A 15,534-nucleotide genomic window follows, 5' to 3' on the forward strand; every position below is an offset into this window, starting at 1 on the left:
AATTCAAGGACGCGTCCATAGAACAGTTACATTGATAGTGATATATTAATACACAAGCCGTTGTTCTGGGTGCGAAAGTATCACGTATTGTGCATGAATATTCATACCCAGCGATGGTCAACGAAATAGAAACAGTGGAGAGCAAATGCAAATAATGCGCTAGCAACGTGGCATAAAGATTATGCTCACGTACCGACCGGTTCGCGGTCAGGTATACTTTCATTCCACCTTTCATGCTGTATGTTGTGTGGTTTTATTTGCAATGAACCGGGGAAAAAAAGTAAATTATCTTTGAATGCTAGCCCTGCTCTATTCCGGTGCCTTTCCAAGATCACACAGCCGGACACATACGGACATCTAAGAGCGGATTAAAGGAAACATTTTCAGTAACGGACATTTGAAGGGCCGATTAGCCTTGGAATGGGTACTCAGACTGCTAAATATATTATTTGACAACTATGAAGGAGAGAAGTTGCTTAGCCGGTATAATATGTCCCGTAAGCTATAAGTCGCTCTCAAATTCGTGATGTATCAGTGTCTTATTTTAAACTTGTTGTTAAAAGGAAGAGGAATTGTGAAAACTTTGCTGATAATTTTAGTGACCTTAGGAATAATGCGAAGAAGATCACTTGCAATTTGAAGAATATTATATGTTTAAAAGGGCATATAATAACTCCAGCTATCATTACATCAGTATCAATATCTTGTAGGGGGAGGTATGTAAAGACTGATTAGTTAAACTTCAAACTAAACAACATTGTTTAAAATCCAGTGATGCATAAAACAAAACAACATCCAGTGATATATAAAACAAACAAAAAAAACTAGTTATACGGCCTTTTTGGACTGTTTCTCATGAATAAAAAAACCAACCAAAAAAAAAAAAAAAATGCAGGCCTATTTTTATACCGTTATTTTCATTCAGAAAATGTGATGAATCCTTTGAGTTTCGATCTTATATTACTGTCATCAATTTAAAAATATATTATATATTATGAAGTTTTGTTATGTTTTGTCAAGACGGACACTATGTGGTGAGATGAACACTTTTAGAAAACGCTTGAAGAATAAGAGGATTCTTAATATTAATTACTGTTTTCTGTGTCAAAGCCGAAAATACTCAATTGCCTATTAATCTGGAACCACCGTTTCGCTCAGGTGTAAATCTTAGAGACCATACACTAAGGCCTTTTTTGACTCCTCTAGCATAGTGGTCTCTAACCTTTTTAGGATCGCGTACCACTTGGCTGTGAAAAAACTTTTCCCGCGGCCCACATCTATTGAAGGCATGCATTTTGTAGATTTAGTTAAAAGTTTTTGATCAAAAAATTTTTTAAATCTTATTCTAGACAAGCATTGTTAATAGTTATTAACGGTCGATTCGCTGGCCCAGTGTTGTTTCTTGTGATTCCCGAAAGAGGGTGACACAGAAAATGCTTAGTGTAGTCAGCGTCTACCATTTATTGGGATGAGCTGTCCCAAAGGATCCCGATCTAGACTGAGCAACAGATGCAAGGTCACTCTTTCATCAAAACCCACAACACGTGACGGATTTTTTAGCGTCTTTGAATAAAAAATAAAGCATTGGACAGCTTAAAACAATGTTTGTTTTCACTAAATTAATAATTTACTGAGGGCGAAAGAAACAGTCATGTTGCAGTGTCCAACAAGCCTATTGAAAATGTATTTTTGATTCTGGGAAAAATTGGTTAATGTATTGAAATAAACCTTTCTTTTCAAAAATATCAATTCTTTCGCGGACAACTTTTGTTAACGCAACGAAACACAAGTAAATCCGCGGACTACAGGTTGGAGACCACTACTCCAGCATAATCAGCTGCGGTTGCTTCGAATTGAAGGAAGAACAATGTAATTTTATTTTTCAAAATTATTTAAGTACGCAACCTTAACAAATTTGGTGAATTTATTCTTCAGTCATTATAGGCCATTTTTTCACCAAGGCAAAATGCAATATTCACACGTAGCTCTTTGAAAAGCTGTAGAATCTTTTATCTATTAACTAGTTAAGGCCCGGTAAAATCTACCGGATGTTCTCAAATTTCGAATTATTTTCAAACTCTACACGTTCAGTGGCAACAACCATAACTCAAACACCTATTTGTTCTTATGCGTTACACCACAAATGTGTTAACCTTGGAACTTCCTGTACAGTTCTTACTGTACTTTGCAGAACCGTTAAATATCGATGAGGATACTTTTGAGCCAAGTCACGCAATTTTGTAATTTTCAAACTGATACGTTCCATGCCTCTGTTGTTACAAATGTATAATTTTTTGATTACTATTTTTTAGTTATCGGCGTGATTTTTTGGAAAGCATAGTTAAGTAGTAACCTCAACAACGTGTTCATTGAATAACGTATTGATGTGCAGTGGATTAAAAAATTAGAGTGCGGCTAATACATATGCAACATTTTTAGATTCAATCCCAATTGCGTACTTAAAAACATACAATTTTCGAAATGTTCACTTTTGCTTCAATCCATTTTTTGTTTTTTGTACCCATAAATGTAAGATTGAACTACAAAAATATGATATCACATATGGTTCGAATTCCATTTCTACTCTTTTTCGACTTATGCTTCATACGTTAGATAATAAGTAATAGATGCATAGAACATTTTAATGTAAATTTTCCCGGTCTTAAATTTCAAAAAGGTCATTTCCAAAAACGCCGTCAAAATTTTATTTTATTATCTTGAAACTGGTTTTGAAGTATTGAATGGAATTGGTATTTGAGTATGAGACAAATGTCATTGTTGCGCCAAATATCAAATTTCAACAGTGAACATATCCCCTCATATAACCATTCCAAAGGTGTAGTTCTAATATTCCGATCTATACTGTTATAGAAAAGAATGGTTCAACACTGTTATGCCCTTTCCAGATCAATCAACTAAATTCGCGTTTACTTGCAAACTACTTTATTTACTCTTGCCGCCCCACATTTTTCAGATTTTGCTTCAAATTTCACGTTTCCTTAATTATAACGTGGTTGTTCTTAATCAACACCTTAGTACGGTGATAGCATCACATGGTAGATATCACTCTTGATAGAAACAGTCAGAATATTTTCAGCCTTCTTGGGCACGTTACAGTAAGCATAGTTTCATTGTGAATCGTTCTGCAGTTGACGCTGATCCGGCTGAATGCAGTGCGCACGGTTGTATCACCTAACGCGCAGTATGTTGCAGTCATGTTGCGCAATGAACCATCTCTCCCTTTAGTGTTTTTTTCGGAAGGACATCCTGAAATAAGTAGTTCTTCCTGCTCGCGAGCAAATCGTTACAAATTCAATTTTAACTTTCAAGCCATCAACATCCGCCGCTTTATGGCTCGGAATTTCAGCAAGGCTTTTCAGCATATGGCCACTTAGGGTCTCTCGGCTACAACCGCCTTTTATTGTCATGCGTTTACCTGGTCCCGACTCAACCAATATTGCGGAGTAGTAGATTTGAGGGAGTAGTAGATTTGGGGCGATCCCGTGGTACGTGGACGTCAACTCGAACGACTCAATAACATGCCCGTCATGGGTTCAAGCCCTCGCACCGGCCCCCCGTAGCAAGGATTGACTATCCGGCTACGTGGTAATGAATTAAGTCTCAAAAGCCTATACAGGCCAGCATGTCCGCATAGGACGTTACGCCAAATAGAAGAAGATTTGAGGGAGTGTACATGTTCGACGTCCTGGCAACCCGTTTTACAGGATATTCTGTACCACACTTATCTGCCGATGACGACGGTGTATGTAGTATTCAAGGTGCTTAAGCACCAATAATGAGTATGGTTGGCTTTATCAATGATGGAATGAATTGGAATATCAATTATTTCACAATTAAGCTATTTTGCATAGTTTTCAAACATGTTTTTTTTTAATATTGCCTTGAATATCTTGATTCATAATGGGAAGGGGTATGAGATAGGACACGTTATCATCAGGTGGCTAATTTGCAACTTTAATTATAAAAAAAAATCATTACATCCAATACCATGTGTTTTCAAATCGGTTTGTGTAAACAAAAAATCTAAGTAACCATTGCTCTCATTACCCGAGGGGTGGCAGAGTGGCATGGAGCAAGTCCTTTCGCAGCAACGCGCGTTGCTAAGAGAGCTCTGCTCTCACGGCTATCTCTCTCTCTCTAGCTAAATGTTTACTCTCACGTCATTGTGGCGATTTTCGATTTTATATATAGTGAGATGAATGATGTCATATCAGTTTCACTTCTTAAATTTGATTGTACACAGAAAATGACTTAAGCTATGGTGAGATATTGAGTTTTATGAGGTTTTATCAGCATCGTGCAAGTAATAATATGATGTATGGCTGCTCTTTTCACCTCTGTTTCATTCTTTGCAGATTTCAATCCTTGCTTCAGTGATAAGTTGGTCCATAACTTCCAGTGAACACCAAAGGATAGTATATTCAATGCACCAACTATTATGACTGTAAAACATATTGAAATATTGAATGTAATCCAGGCTTTACTCAATGATGAACTGTCCTTCTCACTTTGGTGTCATGATGCTTATACCACCAGAAATTAAGATTTTTTATTGACATTCCAAAACAGATTTTCATATATATCGTTACACTTTGAAATTGAATGCAACATAGTGGAATTGATGAATTATTATTTTAGCCAGTGTTTATAAAGTGCCCATCTTTCCTGCAATGTCCGTCTTTAACTACCTCTCCCTACCAAAATTCAGCTTTATTCTTGCCTTGTAAGTATATGTATAATAATATGTAATATGGAAAAAAGAATAGAGCTTCCAGTAAGATTCAGATGATTATCCATCGATTTTGTTCGAGGTTTTCACAAATAAAGGAGTTCCCAGAAATACACTATTAATAGGGACCAAAAACGCTATTGGACGCTATTAATAGGGACGCGAGCTCTATGTCTGCGTAAGTCGAATGTCATAGTTTCTAGCCAAAAAATTACTAATTTTCGTGTAGTTTTGCTTGACGTGAGATAAGTTTTAGATATTAAATCAATTATTTGTTCTAATATTGACTGCATATTACAATTTTAAACCATTTTGAAAGAATTATAAAATTCGATAAAAAAGAGAATTTATTTTGCATTTGTCAATTGATCTATCAAATCAGTAAAATTTGCTCAAAAAACTGTTAAATTTAGTAAAACGAGTATCTCCGAATAGCACAAAAGACGAACTGTGTAGATAACTATGTTCCGGGAACTACCCATACACTACTGAACTTGTTTGAACGAATGAACACTAATCCGTTTGCTTGCTTAAGTTTTAAATATAGAATTTTTTTAAATATATTTTTTCAACCAATGATATACAGTGTGTCTTCCCAATTACGTTCTCTTCTCAATCTATTTTTATGGAAAAACTATTTTTTTCTTATGAAAGTGAATGTTATCCAACTCATACAAATTATTAATATAAGAGTAAAATATAAACTTTTACAGTTGCATAATGAACATTTAGGAAAGCACTGAAAATAAAAAGCTCGTATGTTGTATTTGTATGTCAAAAGGACTTCTATACGGACTAAGTTGTGCCCAACACCACCAACCACCATCATCATGTATTATAATTGGGCATTGAAAAAAAACTGAAAGTAGATCTCAAGCGATTAGCTTCGTTCAGAGTACTTAATTCAGATTAAACCCATACATTTTAGATGAAGGCCCATCCGTAGCTTTAATCTCGCTTGTAATGCATTTAAAAATTTACGATTTAATTGATCACAACGTTCAAAGCGGAAGCTCGGGTTAAATGAAGGGCTAAACGAAAAGAGCAAAATTCAATTATTGATGGCTTTATGTTACATCAATAAACAATCCATTTGGAATTTCTTTGGTCAGCACTGGTACTTCCGGGCTTAGCTCATTGTGCCTCACAGGTGGTGCCGAGTAAAAAACAAAAAACTAGTAAGAAAAAAACCTTTCCCAAACTTCTCTTGTTGTAAAAGGAATAAGCTTGCTTGTGCTCATACCGTTTTTTATGATTGATAAGTGCCAGGGATAAAGTACACACAAATGAGCGCTCGTAGTAAATTATCGCAAAGTGCAAAGATCACCAACCAGTCATATCGTATTACACACCATCCGTTCGAGAGAGAGAAAAGCCCATCTCGTGTCACTTGCTTTTAGGAAGCTTAAGCACCTTAAGCATCATTGCTCGTACGTTAACTCTTCCAATTATATCACATATTAGTAAGCAGAAAGGGGATGATGAATAATATCATCATTTCGTTTCACACACATGCACACTACTCACAAAACACACACACACACTGCACATTTCCCGTTACGAAACACTTTTGCTCGCAAACATAATTAAATATTCAACTGCTTTTGGTGGCCTTGCCATCAGAATAATATCTCGCCTGGCATATTAACACCTACTCTGGACCGTTTCTGCCAAAGTCAGAGCCGAGGTGTTGCTTCCGGTGTGGGGTTGGTTTTTTTTATTTCTATATTTTTTTGTTAACAAGCTCGCTATCGGATACAGCAGTTCATAAGCATACAGTAATTGCTTACCTGTTGGTTGGTTGGGGTTCCTGTGATGGTAGAATAAAGAGAGAACGCCTGGTGCCTGGTGAAAGCTCGATCAGGTCCGGTCGAAAAGGAACGATACAGTACCCGAAAAGGCGGAAAAATACAACTCAAATCCTACCCCGACGTACTAAATATTAACATAGGACGCTGGTCTGGTGCACGGCACGGGTAAGGTGCAATGCATGCAGCACTTTTAACGGTTTTTCCTTCTATTCGCTTCCTTTTTCCGGTGATGGGTGAAATTCAAACACAACTCAGCACACCCACCCAGCACAAAACACGTGCTTATGAACGCGCTGTGGCACTGTCTCTTTCTCCGCTAACGACACCAACCGTTTGAATGATTCAGAACCATCACACTTGCCACCTTTTATATAGCGTCGGGAAAGTCATCGCCGGACAACACCGGGTGGAGCGGAAAATGGGTCCGCACACGCTGCCATTCGACGCTATGGGGCATGCGTTGAGCATTCGCGGGCATTTGAATTCGCGGACGGACTGAGCCGAAGGGAAGACACGATCGTCCCGGTTTGCGTTTCGGTGTGGAAAGCGTGGAGCGTTTGTGTGTTGTTGGAAAAATCAACCCAACGTCAGTAGCTGGCGCGATGACTGAATGCTACACCTAATTCGAATAGGATTTTTAAGGGATTTATGGATTTGCCGAGAACAACGGAGCAAGTGTTGCCGAGCTTCGGTGAGGATAATTAGTGAGGAAATTAGTAAAATTTGTGCAAGTTACTAGCTTGTTTGTTGTGCACAGTTATACAAGGTTAGGAACATTCGACGCCGGAGATAGAATAGTGTGTATTAGAAAACTTGTTTTTTTTTTATTTCTCTATAAATTACAATTACTCAAAAGAATGCCACTTGAAGAACAATACATCTGAATTTATAAGCCGCACTGCTAATACTTAAATTTGACGAACACAGGTTCAAATCTTGACATTATTAACATGCTTAATTGAATAAAAACGAGGTTATTCTGTTTGAATTGTTTGTTGTTGATCTTATATAAAACCATAAAAATAAAAAAAATATTATTTATTAAGCAATCAAAAAATAACTATCCACGAACTGTTCAGCTAATTTAGTTCCAAATAAAACACTTTTCGTACATTTGATAGTTGAAAAATCAGCCAAACATACATCTAGCTTAAATGTTAAAACTTTATGCTTATATTTTTAATAATGTATCACTTTTTTAATCTTCATAGTTGTGCAGGCGATTAAGATTTCTGTTTGGAAAACTTAAAATTGATGTTATGCTAACAATATTTCACATTATTGAAATCCATTTTCATTTAAAAATGAATGCATGAGGACGAAAATAAAAAATAATGTCCACATGTTGAAAATAAAATACTTTGAGTTACAAAATAATTGAACAATTTTCCATTAGTAATACTAGTATGTATGGATATGTTTCATTATTAATCATCTATCAATGATTCATCCGATTGTTTTAAATAATCGTGTTCCTATTTTGAAGATTTGTTGATAAAAATTGTAATAATTGCACATATAATAATTGGTACAATAACATTGGGTAGAGCACATTATGCTCTCCTCAATAATCGAGCATGTTGTTGTAGCATAGTTTGGTTGAATTACGTTGTTTGCTGATAATGAATGTATGCAAATGGGAAAGTGTGTGAAAAGACCTCATGTAATTTATGTTGATGTAGTTCGTTACACAATTTCACATAAATGTGTTACAAAACATACAAAAGCATTCATCGTACTCATTTGATGGCGGCCAACATCCAATATCATTATATGGCCTTATATTGTCTCTCGCGATAAGCTTAGAAATCGCATTGCATTGCAAATAATTCAATCATTGTTGAATTGATTGTCCTACGCGCGTTTCATGTATTTCGAAATGAGTGTATCATGTAGTTCGCCCAACATTTACAATCCCGATGGTTAGGCAAATTGAACGCGTTGTTGCAAAACGAAGCAAATGGTTTCCCGAAATCAATAATCATACTCATACGTTTCTGCATACCGGCACCGGATGGCAGCAAATGTGCTGGCAGCGATCGGATGACATCGACCAGGATTACTTTTTATTTGCGTATAGTTAGCGACGTTGTTACGCGAGGGGCGGGAGGGCAATGCATGGCGTCACCTACCCGCTGGCGGCATATGGCCAAAAACAAACGGCCGTGGCTATCGCAATGGGCCAAGATTCTGGCTATCACCAAGTTATCAACTTCGTTATCTAGCTCGCTATTAGCTCAGGTTAGCGGGGGCTTATCATGAAGTTCACGATCGGCGCTACACGCCATGTCCATTAATTAAACTAACTTTTATCGACAAGATGCGAAGGGCTCGAGCCGATTTTATCGATGAAAGGTTAGGTGCGACAAGAGTCCCGATCCGAATTGCTCTTCAAATGGTATGCAAATAATAGTAGGTCACATGCCTTCTTTCAGTGGAATCCATCTTTTGGAGGGCATCCTTGATACTTTTGTTGTTAAAAACGACAAAACTCTCTGCGCTCTGTGCTGTGTGGTTAATGAATGAAAATTCTCTTCACACCCACACGCCAGCCGACGATGGTGACGATGGCAGAGGCAATGATGTATATCCTCAAATCTCGGCCACCTCAGCCACGGATCATCTCCGTTCGTCATTTACCGGAAGGCATATTGTTCCGGACACTTTTCTATGGTCTGATCCTCTGGGCTCATACTCGCTCGTACTCGTCTGTAGGACGTGCAGTAGGGCAGTTAGGACGAGCTCGTTATCGTTTTGTTTTCAGTAGACTCGAAAATATAGTACCTAGGAAACAAAAGATAGGCACCTTATTTATTATTGAAACCATCTCGGAGATGCAAGAGCAGCAGCAGCAGTGGCAGCAGCACCTGAAGCTACAGGAAAAGTCTCCCGGACATTCGTTCGTTTTTGATAAGAAGCATAGATTTATCTCTTTTTGTGTGTGTCACATTACTCTTTGTCGAACTGTTTCTTTCGGATGCTAACAGCACAACAAGGTACGTATGGAGGTGTCCTGAAGATTCCAGTTTTCACGGTCATTCTTACTTTAAATTATTCGACAGGTTCATGTTTTTTATGGTTGATCATCCACTCTCTATTTTTTGGTCTATTCATCATTCGCTGAATCACTTGTTGCTTACTTTCAAAGCAACCTAATAAATTTCACATAATGAGTGGTGAGTGATAGATGTAGTTATTAATGATTGTATATAATACATGACAATAGTCGTTCTGTGCTAAAATAAATCAATCCATTAATAACATAAACGGATCTGGATGGAAAATGTATGAAATGAATGTATTTATTAGATTTTTTATAAGAATGAATGGTTTTCTTTGAAAAATGTACACGTTTATCAACACGATGATACTTCGTATAGTTTATATTAATTAATAGTTTTTATTGCATATCGATTTTTTAGAGCTTCATTTGATTATTACTGGCGAAAGAAATACATTAAAAACTTTGCATGATTATGATACAACTATATAAATTTTCCATTCAACTTTTTGTTTTACGTATTGCGTGAGCCTTGGTGGATCAACCCCTGTGAGAAGGCCAGAGCCATCTTTCACGGTATCATATGATTTTTTTGTCATGAGCGATGTCGCGAGTGTAGTACGAGTATGTACGTACGCGTACATTTACAAGACTTTACGACTTACGACGAGCTGGGGTCGGTTGGTAAGCGCAATCGCCCGAAGAAGAGGGGTGGTTGACGATGGGGCTGAATGTTGACCGGTTATACCGCGTAATTGAAGCTTGTTCCTGCTACCCTGTTACATCGCTGTACACTGTATTGCTGTGCTAATGACGATGATGGTGGGTGCACTTAAGGTAATACAGAATATTAAAACCTAAATGTTTTGCAAATAAGTGAAAAATAACATATTCGTAAAAAATTGCTTCATTCAGCAAAGTAATTTGCACAGTTTATTAAAATAAAAACATGCACTTCGTACTAATTTTACCCCAACCAGCTGAGCATTGCACCTCTATCTCAAATATCATACAAAAAATACAGGCAAAAGCAATATAAACAATGTAGGCTCACACTGTCGCAAAAGAAGTAGAGATAGACGCGTGGTTTTACTAGTAAGAATTTAACCTTAAATGAATGTATCAACAGTACTATTAGGATACATGCAATTTCTTAAACATAAACAGGCAAACAGATGTAACATCCTAAAAGCAAACTGTTAAGCAACGATTAGGTTTAATTTTTTTTTCGTTATTTTTATACAGGCATCTTAAACAAATTTGTGTTTATGTACTTACAAATGTTCAAATTTATGTATTTTTTTGTATTTGTAATTATTTATGTTTAACAATATCAAACTAAACTAAATCAAACAAATCAAGCAATTTTGTTCGGGTAGGTGCACTAATTATGGAAAGAAGAATTGTGACGAAACTACTGAAATAAAATTGATAAACAAATACGAAGTACATATACGGATGTCTTAGCTACATTATTGCTTTTAAATTTGCAAATTCAACCGTTTTAATAAAAGTTATAGCCGTTTTCCAAAACCTCTTCCATGTATCAATTGTTGTGCTAGTTCAGTGCTAGTTTTTACACTAAGTTGAATATTTTTAAACAATTTACAATTACAAAATTTGATAACTAGATGTTTAAAATGATTAAAATTTAAAATTTCAATTTATTAAAAAGGTTCAGAATGACAAAAGCGTTTTTCGAATATTAGCGTATGTCAAATTTCAAGGCTTTAAGGCAAATTATAGCTAATTTACGAATAATTTAGTTTGAAGTGGTTGATTTTAGCCACCAAATTAGTTATTTGCTCTATTTGTAGCTAAAGATTACAATTTTGTACCTTTTTTTTGATGTTTTGATATTCTATACTATAATAGGCTATTCGAAATATTCGACCAAAAGAGAATATACTTTGCATTTGACATATTATGTGTCAAATTAGTACAATTTACTCAAAGAACTGTCAAATATCAAAAATCGCGCACAGCGAAACCGCGTGTATCGAGTATTGCGTATATCGGGGAATTCCTGTAAATTGAAATTAAATTATAGGTGGTTTTTTTTCGCTCATCGATAAGGAGTGATTGATTTTTGACAGTGATAATAAAAATTGTGATTATTTGATTTATTGACTTCTGAAAAATTGTGAAACTTGTAAGAGAATAAGGAAACACGATAAATTATACGAATACAGTCCGAATTCATTGGCTGTACTTCGATTCCCTGCCAACTATTGAAAATGTGATTTTTAGTTGACACGTTTTTTCATACAAAAAAAAATTCGGCAATTTTCTCGGCAAACCATTAGAGATTTGTAAATTTTTCAAAAACCGAGTTTTCCATACAAACGCTTGCATTTTAATTGAACTGTCAGCCAGTCAATGTTCAACTAAAAAGCGTTCAATTATTGAATTCTGACTTAACATAGATATGAAACCGTCAATAGTCAGATTATTTTCCTTATTTTGTTTTTTTTTTATCGATAGCACAACAATTGTTACACTTACCTTATCAAGTACCTTCATCATACATAGCAAAGAACTAAAAATCTTAAATCTATGCAATGCACTGTAACAATGGGTGCCGTACTGGTCGACAAATGGTGCGATGTTTTTTACACAGTGGTCGACGCTATAGGACATATTTGCACAAATAACGACGAATGTTTGAAATTCAAATGAGAAGTTATTCTAAATGTGTATCATCCTTACTGTCCAATATTGTTCAAAGAGTTCAATATGGAAAAAAGGATAAATAATTATTGGCAGCAAATTAAATTCATTCTATTGAAATACTTATGTCATAGTTAGTTGTGTACCATAGCTATAAGAAATTTATTACAGAACTTAAATACTGAAAATTCAGATGTGGTAAAGAGAAAAAATAATAAGTTGTATTAAATTACATTAATTTCACTGTATTATAATTTTTAACTATCATTATCATATAGTGATTGGTATTATTGCAAAATCATTTTACACCCAATATTTGTAGCTTGTAAGCCTATTGCATTAGCTGAAATGTATTCGGGCGCCTTTACAACGGTCGAACAAACAAAATCTAAAGTTTGAAAATAAACTTGATGCAGTTTTCCCATTCAATACCCAGCATTAAAAGTTATAACCACATTTAACAATCTTAAAAATAATGAATGATTTGAAACAAATGTCATACTAATCATATTATACGACATCATCGAATTCTGAATATTAAACATAAATTTATCGTCGCTTGCACACACACATGTCGTTGTTATCTATTTTCCATCCTAAACCAATACAATTGGAGAAGAAAAAAGGACAAACGATCAAAAATAAACTCATTTCATCTGCAGATGTGAAACATTCCTTGTAGTCTCTAAAAACAAAACAAAAATCCCATCTCCTCAAATAAAATAAATAAAAAATGGGTTCAAACTATGCTGCTGCTCGTCTGTATGCAGACAGGACATCAGGAAGAGCATCGAAATCGGTTAGCTAATGATTGAGTTAGCCCAACGATAAACATCAAACGAACAACAACACGTTGCACAAAAAAGGCTCCAACAAAGCCAAGCAAGCTATCGCGGTTGTCGCCGGTGGTCGACGCCGTAAATTAAAGGATCGCGCTGGATAAAACCGGGAGGCACCAACGGCAGCTCATCTGCCCATCGGAGCCATTTCAACGGCAGCCACCACACGTCTAGCCGAAAGTGGCAGAGCGTCACGATGGAAGGATGCTGGTGAGGAAGCGGAGCGTCCTCGGAGCGTGTGTGGAAAGAGGATCATTCCATTGCTTGCTTCAGCCAGGATCTGTCTAGTGTGTTGTGTTGCAGCACTATTCCCTGGTGCTGCTGGCCGGAAAGAAAATAAGCACAAAAGGATGAAACACGGTGGAAAATGGAGAGAAAAACTTGCAGCTGTCGCGTGCCGATTTTTATACCGACATGGGTCTTTTGAATGCGGCACACGCTTGTGCGTTCCGTGTGTAAGAGATCTTTAGCGATGATTTGGTGCATTCCCTTTTCCGCTGCCACTTCGCCAGCTCCTTAGTGTGGCCTAAATCTTTTGGAGGATTTTTTCGTGGATGTTTCCTGCGCCTGTGCGTTAATCTCGTACCATAAACATAACACTGTAAGATAAATGTTTGTAGCTGTTGATTGTTTTTTTAGAATGTAGCGTACGATATTATTGTTCTCAATTTATTAATAAATTCATCAAGATAAGTTAGTGCAATAGGATAGTGGTAGTTCAATAAAATGTAAACTTTTACTTTTTAATTGCATTGTTTTTTTTTGCTTCATTAAAAACAAAAAAAAGGACGATTCAAAAGCACAAAACATAAAAGCTAATGTAATACAAATTTGCGCATGTAAATCCGGGTGCACCGAAAACGACAAGCCTCATGGGTTAAACTCTGAATACCTGGTACAGTTGGCATAGCCGTTTCCGACCTTGCCGACCAAGTGCGGCAGATGTTTCGTTTCAAAGGATGTATGCTTACAGCCGACCAGAGCGCGTCAGCAGGATAAGTTTCACCACAGCCCCTGTGTGGTGCCTGCGTTTTGAGGCTGGGTGTATATGTGTTTTGTTTTCAAGATTGTTCGTACTGAAGTCGCATGCTGCTTTCCAGCCGTTCGACACCGTTTGTTGCTGGCAGACACGCTTCGGCCGATTTATCTTCGGTACGGCGCGAGTGGGTGCGACGAGCACAACCTCCGAACCGGAATGTCGTACTGGTGGTGTACACATGCGAGAAAACCTTCAAAGAAATCGATTCGACCGAAAGCACCTGGCGCCGATCGGGCAGCCGGCCTGCGTGTTTAATGAAGGATGCTGAAAGGTGCACACAGTTTGTCGGTTGAATTTGGTCGGTAGATTCGACCGGGACGGACGCTGAACAACACTTGGAAGATGAAAGCATACGGGTGCTAGGACAGAGGGCTCAGCGATGGGTGTAGTTTAACGTGCTAATTTAGACCCACGCGTGACAGGCAATTTGAAGAAATGATTGGTCATGCACTATGCCGATGGTGGAAGAGAGTGCAAGAATCGGTATGAAATCCTACGCTTATCATCTGTTGATGATTGTTTTATCAAGTCTGGCGTGTGGCTGTTGGGAGGATGTGTGAAAATGGTTTCAAATATAATTGACATATTTTTTTTAAATAAGAAAGGGTACTAAAAATAAAGGCTGATAAGACTTAATAAGCTTACTATTACTTGATAACCGTGTCTGTCCAATTAGCGAAATAATTATTTCCATTGTTAAAGATGACATGTAATCGTATAATGCATAATAGATTTACTTTACACACTTTAATGAAATGAAATCAAAACAAATTGTGAAAATGATTATAATAATCAATAAGCAAGGATAAACTATATTTGAACTATTCCACTTGTTTCCTTCTATTTTTTCCTCATTGCTTGACTTCTAATGTTAATATGCTTTAACATTCCTAGCAATGTATCATCATTAAAAAAAACTATTACACCATAATCTAAAACATTGCTACGAAATTATCCAACAAATTACTTTCATTTCAAGATAGCTTCAAACAGTGACATTTGCAATGATGATGACTACTGAATCACACATACCTCAGATCTCAGATGCTAGCGCTTGAACACAAATTGAGGTGAGATTGTACAAGATAGAAATAGTAAACAAAGCAGTAGGAAAGTAAGAAACCAACCACCAACTTCCGAGGTACTACCGTTGTTTAGCGCAGAGGCAGCTGAAGTCGCATATTAAGGTGCAAGAAATGGGTGGAAAGGAGAAAAGTTAGACATTCCAACCGTTGACCGACTGGTAAAGTTGACGATGAGAACAGAAAAGTTAAACAGTAACAGAAAGCAAAGGGTAGGAAACAAACACCGTAGCCCGAGATGGGGAGCCAAAACAACGCCAACGCCACTTCCATTTGATCTACTTACTGCAATTGGTGAAGGTTGTCTGCCTCTGATGGCGGTGGAACGGTGAAAAGCAGGTC

General features: G+C 36.8%; 1 protein-coding gene across 2 annotated transcripts in view; it reads right to left on the bottom strand.

The window, feature by feature from the left end:
• LOC120958588 (tachykinins-like) overlaps positions 1–6,908 on the bottom strand; it is a 31,503-nt gene extending 24,595 nt beyond the window's left edge. For both annotated transcript variants that reach the window (XM_040381493.2, XM_049608902.1), the window contains exon 1: positions 6,541–6,908. The gene's annotated coding sequence lies outside the window, so the exon portion shown is untranslated. The remainder of the gene's footprint in view (positions 1–6,540) is intronic.
• Between the last annotated feature and the right edge of the window lie 8,626 nt (positions 6,909–15,534).

The sequence above is a fragment of the Anopheles coluzzii genome, chromosome 3 (assembly GCF_943734685.1).
Source record: "Anopheles coluzzii chromosome 3, AcolN3, whole genome shotgun sequence".
Classification (NCBI taxonomy): domain Eukaryota; kingdom Metazoa; phylum Arthropoda; class Insecta; order Diptera; family Culicidae; genus Anopheles; species Anopheles coluzzii.